The sequence below is a fragment of the Drosophila yakuba genome, chromosome 2R (assembly GCF_016746365.2).
Source record: "Drosophila yakuba strain Tai18E2 chromosome 2R, Prin_Dyak_Tai18E2_2.1, whole genome shotgun sequence".
Lineage (NCBI taxonomy): Eukaryota > Metazoa > Arthropoda > Insecta > Diptera > Drosophilidae > Drosophila > Drosophila yakuba.
In genome coordinates, this window is record NC_052528.2 from 15,917,660 (window position 1) to 15,926,706 (window position 9,047).

The 9,047-nt window shown below is 46.1% G+C and overlaps 2 long non-coding RNA genes across 2 annotated transcripts; one reads left to right on the forward strand and one right to left on the reverse strand.

The window, feature by feature from the left end:
- Positions 1–652: 652 nt before the first annotated feature.
- Positions 653–3,883, reverse strand: LOC120321163. Its single transcript, XR_005560751.2, has 2 exons — positions 3,243–3,883; positions 653–2,298 (listed from the first exon to the last, which is right to left on the reverse strand). It is a non-coding gene; the product is annotated as an uncharacterized LOC120321163 (long non-coding RNA).
- A 2,725-nt stretch (positions 3,884–6,608) lies between these two features.
- Positions 6,609–8,770, forward strand: LOC120321161. Its single transcript, XR_005560749.2, has 2 exons — positions 6,609–7,339; positions 7,767–8,770. It is a non-coding gene; the product is annotated as an uncharacterized LOC120321161 (long non-coding RNA).
- Positions 8,771–9,047: the final 277 nt, after the last annotated feature.

Consider the following 9,047-nt stretch of genomic DNA (forward strand, 5'->3'; position numbering starts at 1 on the left):
GACGAGCCGGGCATAACAAAGGAATTCGAAATAAGGCTTGCGAGCCTTCGGGGATTGCTCGAATGCCTTGGAGTGGTAATTAAATTGGCTGCCACATGATGCCCCATGGCATTGTGAAAGGTCCGTCGCCTGGCCGCCTCTTCGTCTTGTTATGTCTCAATCTAAGCAGCCGTCGCATAATTAGCCAACAGTCAAACCGTCAACGGATTGCCGGAATCACCGCAACTGCCTCTATATGACAAACTAGCGAACCGGTTCCTTGGCCAAGATCTCGATCCAGCCAAGATCTCGATCTTAAATACGCATGCGCAACTGCAAATGCAACTGGCGGCCCGAATCCGCGGCCAGTTTGCCTCTAATTTTGGCGCTGACAGTTCGCCTGGCAAATTAACACCTCAAGCGGACAGTCGAGAGTCATTTGCCATCGGATGTCTAATGTTCAAGCCGCTGACAGCAGCGAATTGCATTTGAAGCTCGGCAATTGGACTTGAAAGCTGAACACTAAACGCAGAACGGCTGAAGAGCATTTCCTGCGTTCTCTGCCTCATTTTTATTGCGGCTAATTTGGCTGGCTGAGTGGCTTACCAAGGGCTGGGAGTACTCGGCACACTGAGAAGATTTGTCCAAACTATAGGAAACACGGTATAAACTACCATTTATAATATATATCAAGCTTTAATTGAAGTGTAGTGCCTTAAAGTCCTCGAGGTCAGATAAAAGAAGCGAGAAGAGATTTTTGATAAATCGTGAGTGGATGTGATATTGTCCAATGCCAAAACTCTTCAATAGCCGCCCTTATCGATGGCACTCCGCTGGCAAGTCAATGGGTGAAAATTAATTAAAAACTCATCAGATAAACGACTTTTGCAGGGCAGGCTTGCCATCGCCGTAATTGTTATTGTTCCAGGGCCCTGGCGAAAATCATTTCATTTCTAGCGGTGCCAGGCACATGTACCTTTGTCCTTCGACAAAGTGCGGTGCTGGGCGACGAGTTAAGTATTCATAACTATATTTATCGGCCATCAAAAATCAATTGCACACACATGCGGATGCTCAACCGGTATTCCGGTATACTCCAAAACTCCGATATTGCGATCCCAGGCGTTCAAATTGCGCTTGTTAACATTTTTGACCGCCTGCTGGGGGCCAACTATGGCGACGGACGAAAGAGCCAACAAACCGAACATGTTACGCATAATAATTCCCGCAGTCGAATAAATACTCGAAGGTATATACATTGGAGGCTGGACTGGGCCTCATCGTCAAATGCACACGGTTTATCTGGTGGCCAGCATCGCATTCACGTTGGCACAGAGCCCCGCTTTCTGATAAGATGTCTCTGGACTCTGGGCTCGTATTCGGATTCAGATTCGGGTCCGAATTGAAATAACAGAAATCATAATGTTTATGCCATTAAATTGTTAACAAAGCGTACAAGCTACTGCTGCAGTGGAGGCAAGATCGATGTTGGCATTGGGGGCAAGGGTCCCGCATGTCAGCACGCACATAAATTATCACTGATATATACTGATATATATTTGGGTCTTTTCCGCGGACTTGTCGTGTGAATGTCCAGTGTCCCGGTAGGTTTATTTATTTACCCTGCCAATGGCTACGTGACATTCACGCTTGGACGTCCGCACTTCCATACCCACCTACCTACCAACCCATACATGTGTATATAAATGTATATCTAGATGGGCTTACGTGACCTAGTCTGCAATCTCTGGACATCTCGGCCTCCCCAGTTTCCCCGGCTGCTGTGTATCTTTTCACTTTGGGCCTTATCTAGGCTGACCTATCGACGGCGGGCATTTCTTAATTTTAACCCCGCTCACTTGGCCGAATTATTTCCTGTAATTGCGGGCTCGGAATCCGAGAAGCCGTAAAAATAATCAAATGTTTCCTGCGCTCTAAAGTCGCAGGCCTTTCGGGTCCATTTCACTCGGAAAAGGATGCGCGTGATGCTATTCGAGTGTCAACTACTTACACAGTGGTCGAGGCCCACTTTCACAATGAATTGGCCAAGGGATGCGGCCGAGTTAACTCAAACTTCGGTTTGGGGGAAAAGAGCAGGGTTCCAGGCAGAGAGTCCGATTTTATTTATGACTTTATCTTTCACTTTGTTTGTGCGAGATTTTTGTTTATGTTACCAGCTTTCCTGGGAATTCACCGAGATTCTTTCCTCTTTTGCGGTTGTGTGTGCGGTCGAAACGCTTGGCCTGGATTTCTGGGCCAACTCCATTCGTGGGTCCTAATCACGTGCCCTGGTTCGCCGTAATTATACCTCAGAGTGTGCTACGATTAAGAACTCGCATTAGAATGTGACTAAACTTAATTGATAGAGCTTCTTTTTCTTAAATATTACTTCATGACTCTAGATACTTAGTGGTGTAAATGCCCATTTGTATTACCAAGGAACCAATATCATAACTTAGTAACGTGCAATCAAAAAATCAGTAATATCAAATCTAATTGAGATGGCGATTGCAAAATAGATGCTTAAATTGAACAAATGGGTAAATAGGTGAACCTTCTGACACCCGTTGATGAACTTAAAGTGCCAACGATATGATCTAGTAGTAATTCTGGTCTGTGAGCTCGAATTTCTGTCTGCCCCAAGCAGTCAGTGTCTACTAAACGCTGCAATCAAAAGCCACGAAAACATAACGAAATTTTGATTAGCACAATTAAATTATTACATGCCACAAGAGGCGGCAATTACAAATGGAGGAGGAGTGGCAGGTGCTGCGAGATGGATGTTTGCCGCCATCTGGCACTGACCCACGCGATTTTGTGGGGAACTCTGGGCCAAAAACCACAAATGAACGACATTAGTTACACTTAGACGAAGAGCGTAGAGGGGAGGGCCGGGGCAGGGAAAATAATTAACAAATTAAATGAACAAATGCCCCGAATAGAGATTGGAACGCATCTGCAAGTCGAGCGGAGGAAATTATGAAATTGTCGTGTGGGAACAAAGGAACCAGAATCTCTATCCAAGCAGATAGATAGAAGACGCTAATTGAGGTTGGGATTCGGTATCGAGGGATGGCCGCCTGGCTGCAAGTTTACACAAGCTAATTATTATATAACCTCTTGGAACTTGTGAAAATCTCTTCATCATCATCAGCGCTGGGTATTCAGTATACAGGTATGAATACACACACAACAACACGCACTTGTCAAAATATATAAACTCGAAAAGTGAGGCATTAAAAATGCATTTTGACAGGTCTTACCTGGAAAATGGGCACGGGCTCAGGTTCTACCTGTTGGAATTTTGCGGCTTTGATCGATAATCGCGGCCCACGCAAAAGTGTCCGTCACGCTAAGGCACTAATGGCATTACAATAACCCACACTCACACTCTCGTCCTGATCCGGGACTAGTTTTTGCGGTCTGGACAAACAGAAACCGCGACTAGGACGCGATTGTCCGCCGGACAATCCCTTATCCCTTAATGGGCTTTTGTCTGCAGCAGCAACGGCAAATCCTCTCAAGTGCAACCGAGCTGCATCAGATTAGAACAGGTTCGCCTTTGTCCCCCAGGCACAAATACAATCCAAATATATCCAAAAATGTTAATGCTCTTTTGGTAGTCGGAAAATAAAGTTTGCCGGAATTTTCGGTGTCCCATCTGCTAATCGCATTGACTGAAAAGTTGCTGCTAAGCCGCGTGTTGTTCCTAACTTTGCAATTAAAATCCCTGGCCGGCACTTCACACTTCCACGCTGATGGATTTCCATGGAAAACTGTCATCAAACAGGGTAAATCTCTCCCCCTTCTCTGGCTCGCCAGCTCTCCAGTTCTCTGGATCCCAGAGATCCCCTGAATTTCGATAACAACTTGTCACAATTTTGACAAGTTACTGAAGTGCCTCGTTCTCGTTCACCATTCTCCGCCGAAATGTTCTCCGTTCTAATGAAGAAATTATCTATAATGATACGCGGAAAATGCACAGGTCTGAAAATGAAATAATTGTTCTGTTGTGATAAAAATCAAATTATGAGGAAACTGAAACCTGCTGCATAGCTCAAATGTGAAAAGGGTATGCTCGTTCGAGGGTTTGACCGAAATAATAGCTTACACCATGATTATGAGAATGACGTATTATTTTGTGATAAGCATGTGAATTTTTTGATGGATTTATTACACAAAAATATGGTATCGCATGCAGCGGGTTGTGGAATAGATGTGTGCGTGTTCAGGATGTGTCACTCAGGAGCAGGTGGAGTCAGTCGCAGATCCGGGTTTTTGGACAGGTGGAGGAATTCAGTGCGACTCTGGAAAGTGGGGGGAAATGAAGCACGAAAATCTATACAGATCGAAACTAATACAGCGGGCTTGCATTTTTCATAACAAACATATTTAGATGCTTCCCATTTTGCTAGCATACTTAGTGGGAATCTGCCAATAGATTCCACCTTTAATTTTCTTGAATTCAGGCTCGGAAAGCTGCATTCACTGGTTGATGGGCCAACAGGTGCATTGGCCAGCTCCTTAGCCATTCCGCTCATAACCACAACTGGCGGCAGTGGCATCTGCCGGAGGCTTCTTTTCACCACCACTGGAGGTTAACCCCAAACGAAAACCCAGGCCACGTTCTATGGAGTGTCAAGCACTTGGAACAGCTTGACAGAAGCGGTTCATGGAATCGAGTCGAGTCGAATTGAATGGAATGGAATGCCCGTGGATGAGAAGTGTTTGGAGAGCTAAAAGCATGTTATCAGCCATCTGTGTGTTTACATGCGTATCAAAGGCGAGCACACAGCACGCAGCGCAAACCTAATCAATATGCTCGTCATTTGCGCCAAGTTACATTTTCCTTTTAACCGAGTACGTGTCAACGGTTCTTAGCCGGGCTCAAAGCCAGGACAAATACCAAACATACGACACAAAAAAAAAAAAAAAACAGATAAACCTACCCAAGGACGTTGACAAAGAGCTCGTGGTCTGGCATTGTGACTTTGATATTTTTTTTGGGCATTAAACTTTGATGAGTTATCGCACGACGACGCGCACCCGCACTAAATAATTATTTTTACTTTTTGAAGTGCAAGGTGTCTGTAGAATTTCCGAGGTCCCAAATACCAAATACCAGATCCCCGACCTCCGGACCCGGCTAATTTATGTTCATGACCTCTAATGGCCGAGCATCTCGCAGCTCGCAGCGCCATCAAACAAATTGTCCCGGTCCGTATGCACATTGAATTTTGATACGAATAAGGATAAGGTTCCAAGGTTTCAAGGTTCCAGGGTTCCCTCAACAATGCTCTAGATTAATTGATACATGTCCATTTCGTGTTGACAAGCTCTGTGATTCTGGCGACTCTGGCCACAAAAGAAAGCAGCAATAAAAGGTACGAGCGTGGCCAAAAATAAATGATGCACAATAAGGCCAGGACGCTTTTATCGCTCCCTGTTGATGATAAACAATCTAGGAGGGCTACTGTCCCCCCATTTTGGTGGATGGGCTCCTTTGTTGAGTGACATATGTGTGCGTGGCTGCCCGCTGACTGCTCATCCATTTGACTGCTCCTCCGGTTGTCCCATTACGTGCCGGCTGGAATCGGGGGAATCGGACTCCCACGACCCCACTGCATCAACCATCTATCAATCAGGCCACCGAGCTTTTAGCATTACAATAGACAACCTCGGCATTGTCTTCGCACCGATTTGAAGGACATTTTCGATAGATTTGCCCAGGGCAAGTTCGATTCGTTGTCGCTCTGCCTTTACACTTTAATTACAGCGGTTGAGAAGCGACCCATGCGGCGTATACTTGATATGGCAGTGACTGAAATGACTGAAATGGGCCGCCGTTCAATCAAAAGCCTGTCACGCCGGCCACTTCGAAGCCTTGCAAAAACTTTGTGTCAGCTGGGGCGTAATGAAAACAGCCGGCCACGCCCACTCTAGCCCACTGTGGCTCACCCACGCCTACACACGCCCACTTAATTAGTGCCCCAGCTCATTGCCGGGCATATCCCGCTGTATCGCTCTGGTCGTCGGCTTGATTGTTTTTGGGGTTTGACCCATTTGCGGGAATGCAAAACAAAAGCGTGGCAGGTCAAGCCCGGCCACACGATATCGCAGAACTGGCCGCTCCATCGCAGGACAATTCAGAGGCACCCAACCACGCATCCAATTGACCAACCACCAACCCCCAGCCACCACCCATCCACCCACCTAGTGCCCATTCCAGTCAAAGAATTTGCAATCGGCATTGATGTTGTGTCCCTTGTTGTGCAACTAGCTCATAATTAAATTATTTAAATTCAATAGATGCAACGGCGACAGCAGGAGGCACTCACCGAGGTCATAATTACGCCCTGTTGCTTTACATCGGACACCACAACAAGCCATAAGGCCCTAACGAGCTGACAATTTTCGCCACCCCCCACTGGAACGTTAGCCTCCAATTGAAAATGTCAACTGGTTGCAGCAGCGCAGCAGGAAGGGGAAAGGGGAAAAAATCCCCTGAGAAACTCGGTGGAGACCTCCAGCGGAACCAGGAAGCAGAGACAGTGGGCCACGGCTCGGCTTTACACTTGACGAACAAACAGTTCACTTGGGAACATGTGTTGAAAGTTATTATGAATCTCAACTAAAAGCTGCTGCTGACAAAGTGTCAATAGAATCAGCTTTATTCGGCTTAAAATCAATTTAATGTTGTTTCAGTTTTGTATTCCAGAAAATCAGAGATAGAAGTCTGGCAGATATTTCGAAAGGAGGGGCCTCCAATTTGGAGCCCATTGTGCGTGACGCGGCATCTAGCTGGCATCCGTACTATCCGGCACCTCCTGTGCTCTTGCACCTCCACGGCGCACAATTATCGACTTGGAGGCGGACAGAGGCGGGAAGAGCGGCGGACAGTGGGGCTGAATGGATGGCCGCAACTCACAAATTGGCAATTTGACTTGATCCAGTCCCCCGGGTAAGAGCCACGCAATAGCGCACTGCTGGATGCCCGACGACGTCAATAAGATGATTTAGAGCACGGAAATGGTTGTCGCGAAGTCGGGAACTCGAAAAGCTGGACGATGGTGGTGCTGATACTGGTTGGTGGTGGTGGGTGCTGTCAACGATGTCTGGAAATTTGAGCTCTTGTTTTCGCCCGGTTTCATAAAAAACACATTAATTCTAATTGGCAGCAATTGCATTGAACCGCCCGGTGAGCATTTAGTGGGTCTAGCCGACTGACTCACTCAATGACCGAAGCTCGGAACTTCAGTGTGAGAAAGTGATGAACTGGCCCAGGGGAAAGAAAAAACAGAGTAATGCCGCTGAGGGCCACGGTTTGTTTGCCTTTCCACGCGCGGCAAATGCACAAAAGGTAACACAGAAATATAGTTACCCTAAAATTTAGCGGCAGTTCAATCGCTGAACAAATAAAGTTTCTGTCGGCCCTTGTGTGTCCTCCCAATTCTCGCCTCCCTGCTAATTGTCCGTTGTCTGTTCTTCTTGTCGGCCAAATGCGTGCACTTTGTTTTAAGTGCAGGCCATCTCTGACCACCGGACCAAGGCTGAGTTTGGAATTGGTTCCAGCTAAAAAATGTAAAAACTGTAGATCGTGCAGCAAGCATAGCGGAAGATTCGATATTCTATCAATTAAACATGGGGTTCCATCAACAAATGCAGCTTCATTCCAATATACCTAAGGTTCTACTACTTTATTTTGTTTAAAATTAATTTTTAATAGAGCACTTCTTTATGTTTGCATTATATATGATGATTCTAACTAAAGATTTCTCCTTGTTTAGTATTTTTCAAACTTAATGCTTCCCGACTTTATGCAAGTTGAGCTCTTTGCGATTTGGCGAGGCCAAAAATGAAAATGAAAATGAAGGAGCGTGGTGCTGCACTTAAAGTTTCAACCGCAAAGTGTCAAAGAGTTGGACACTTGAAACGGAGCACTTCCTCGCCCACATGGATCGGCATTAACATTTGGCCTCTTCTAAGGAATTCCGCCTGGTTTTTTGGGGGAATGGCTTAGTGGGGGCGGGGTGGAGATGCGATAATTAATTGCTTCATTACCGCGGCGAGTGAAAAGTAATGCAAAAGAACCGCAAATGCGCAGCTTGGGTGAACTGGGTGGAATTTGGAACCCGGAGTGGGGGATGGGGATGGGGAATGGGTGATGGACAGGCATACAGCGAGAGTTTGACAGGCCAGCTAATTGAATTGTCTTCTGCTCTGCGGCGCGGATTTTAAAATGTGTGTTGCTATCAAAAAATACAATAAAAATCGACCGCAAGCCGAACGAAAGCCGCAAGAAAAGAAATATTAACTTGGTCGGCGGCTATATTAAAAACGAATGAACTGAAAACGTAAAAAGAGAGCCACGAAATAGTTTTGGAAATGTTTTCAAATTATTTTAATGCCTCACCGATGGAGGGAGCACCGATGAACCAAGTATCTGTTGTTGGCCCAACAGAACAGAAGGAACACTCCGCCCCCTCGCTAATAGTGTCAAAAGTTTAATGATGAGCCACCGGCTGTCACTTTTGGGGCCGTGTGCCGTTAAGTACAGTACTCCCTCCCTCGGTTTCCATGTTCCTGCCACGAACAGCTGTCAGTGGGGAAGTGACAGCGCCATTTTGCAGATGGCGGCCTGCAGAGATCAGCAGGCCGAAAGTCAAAATGGGAACAAAGCAGGAAAGCCTGCGGTTAATGGAGATAGTACCTAAGAATTTAATATATGCAGATTTCTCTATAGTAATTTTATCAAAAATCGTAGTACCTAATAAACACTAATAATATAATATATCAATAGTTTCACTTCATCGCTTTCCTAGGATCAAAACCACAACACCAGTTCGCAAGATCAAGGATACCGACCATCTGTGGCACAAAACCGCACATTTGCCGGGCGCTCATCCCTCAATCAGTTCCTTTAAATCTACAGATCCCACATTTGCCTATCACATCGAGATGCATCGAATGTGTGGCCAGCAGGGACGACCTCAAATAGGAGACACCAAAAACCTGCCAGCCGACCATGTGTGATAAGTCGCTAGTACACGCAGATAGCCATCGCGAAG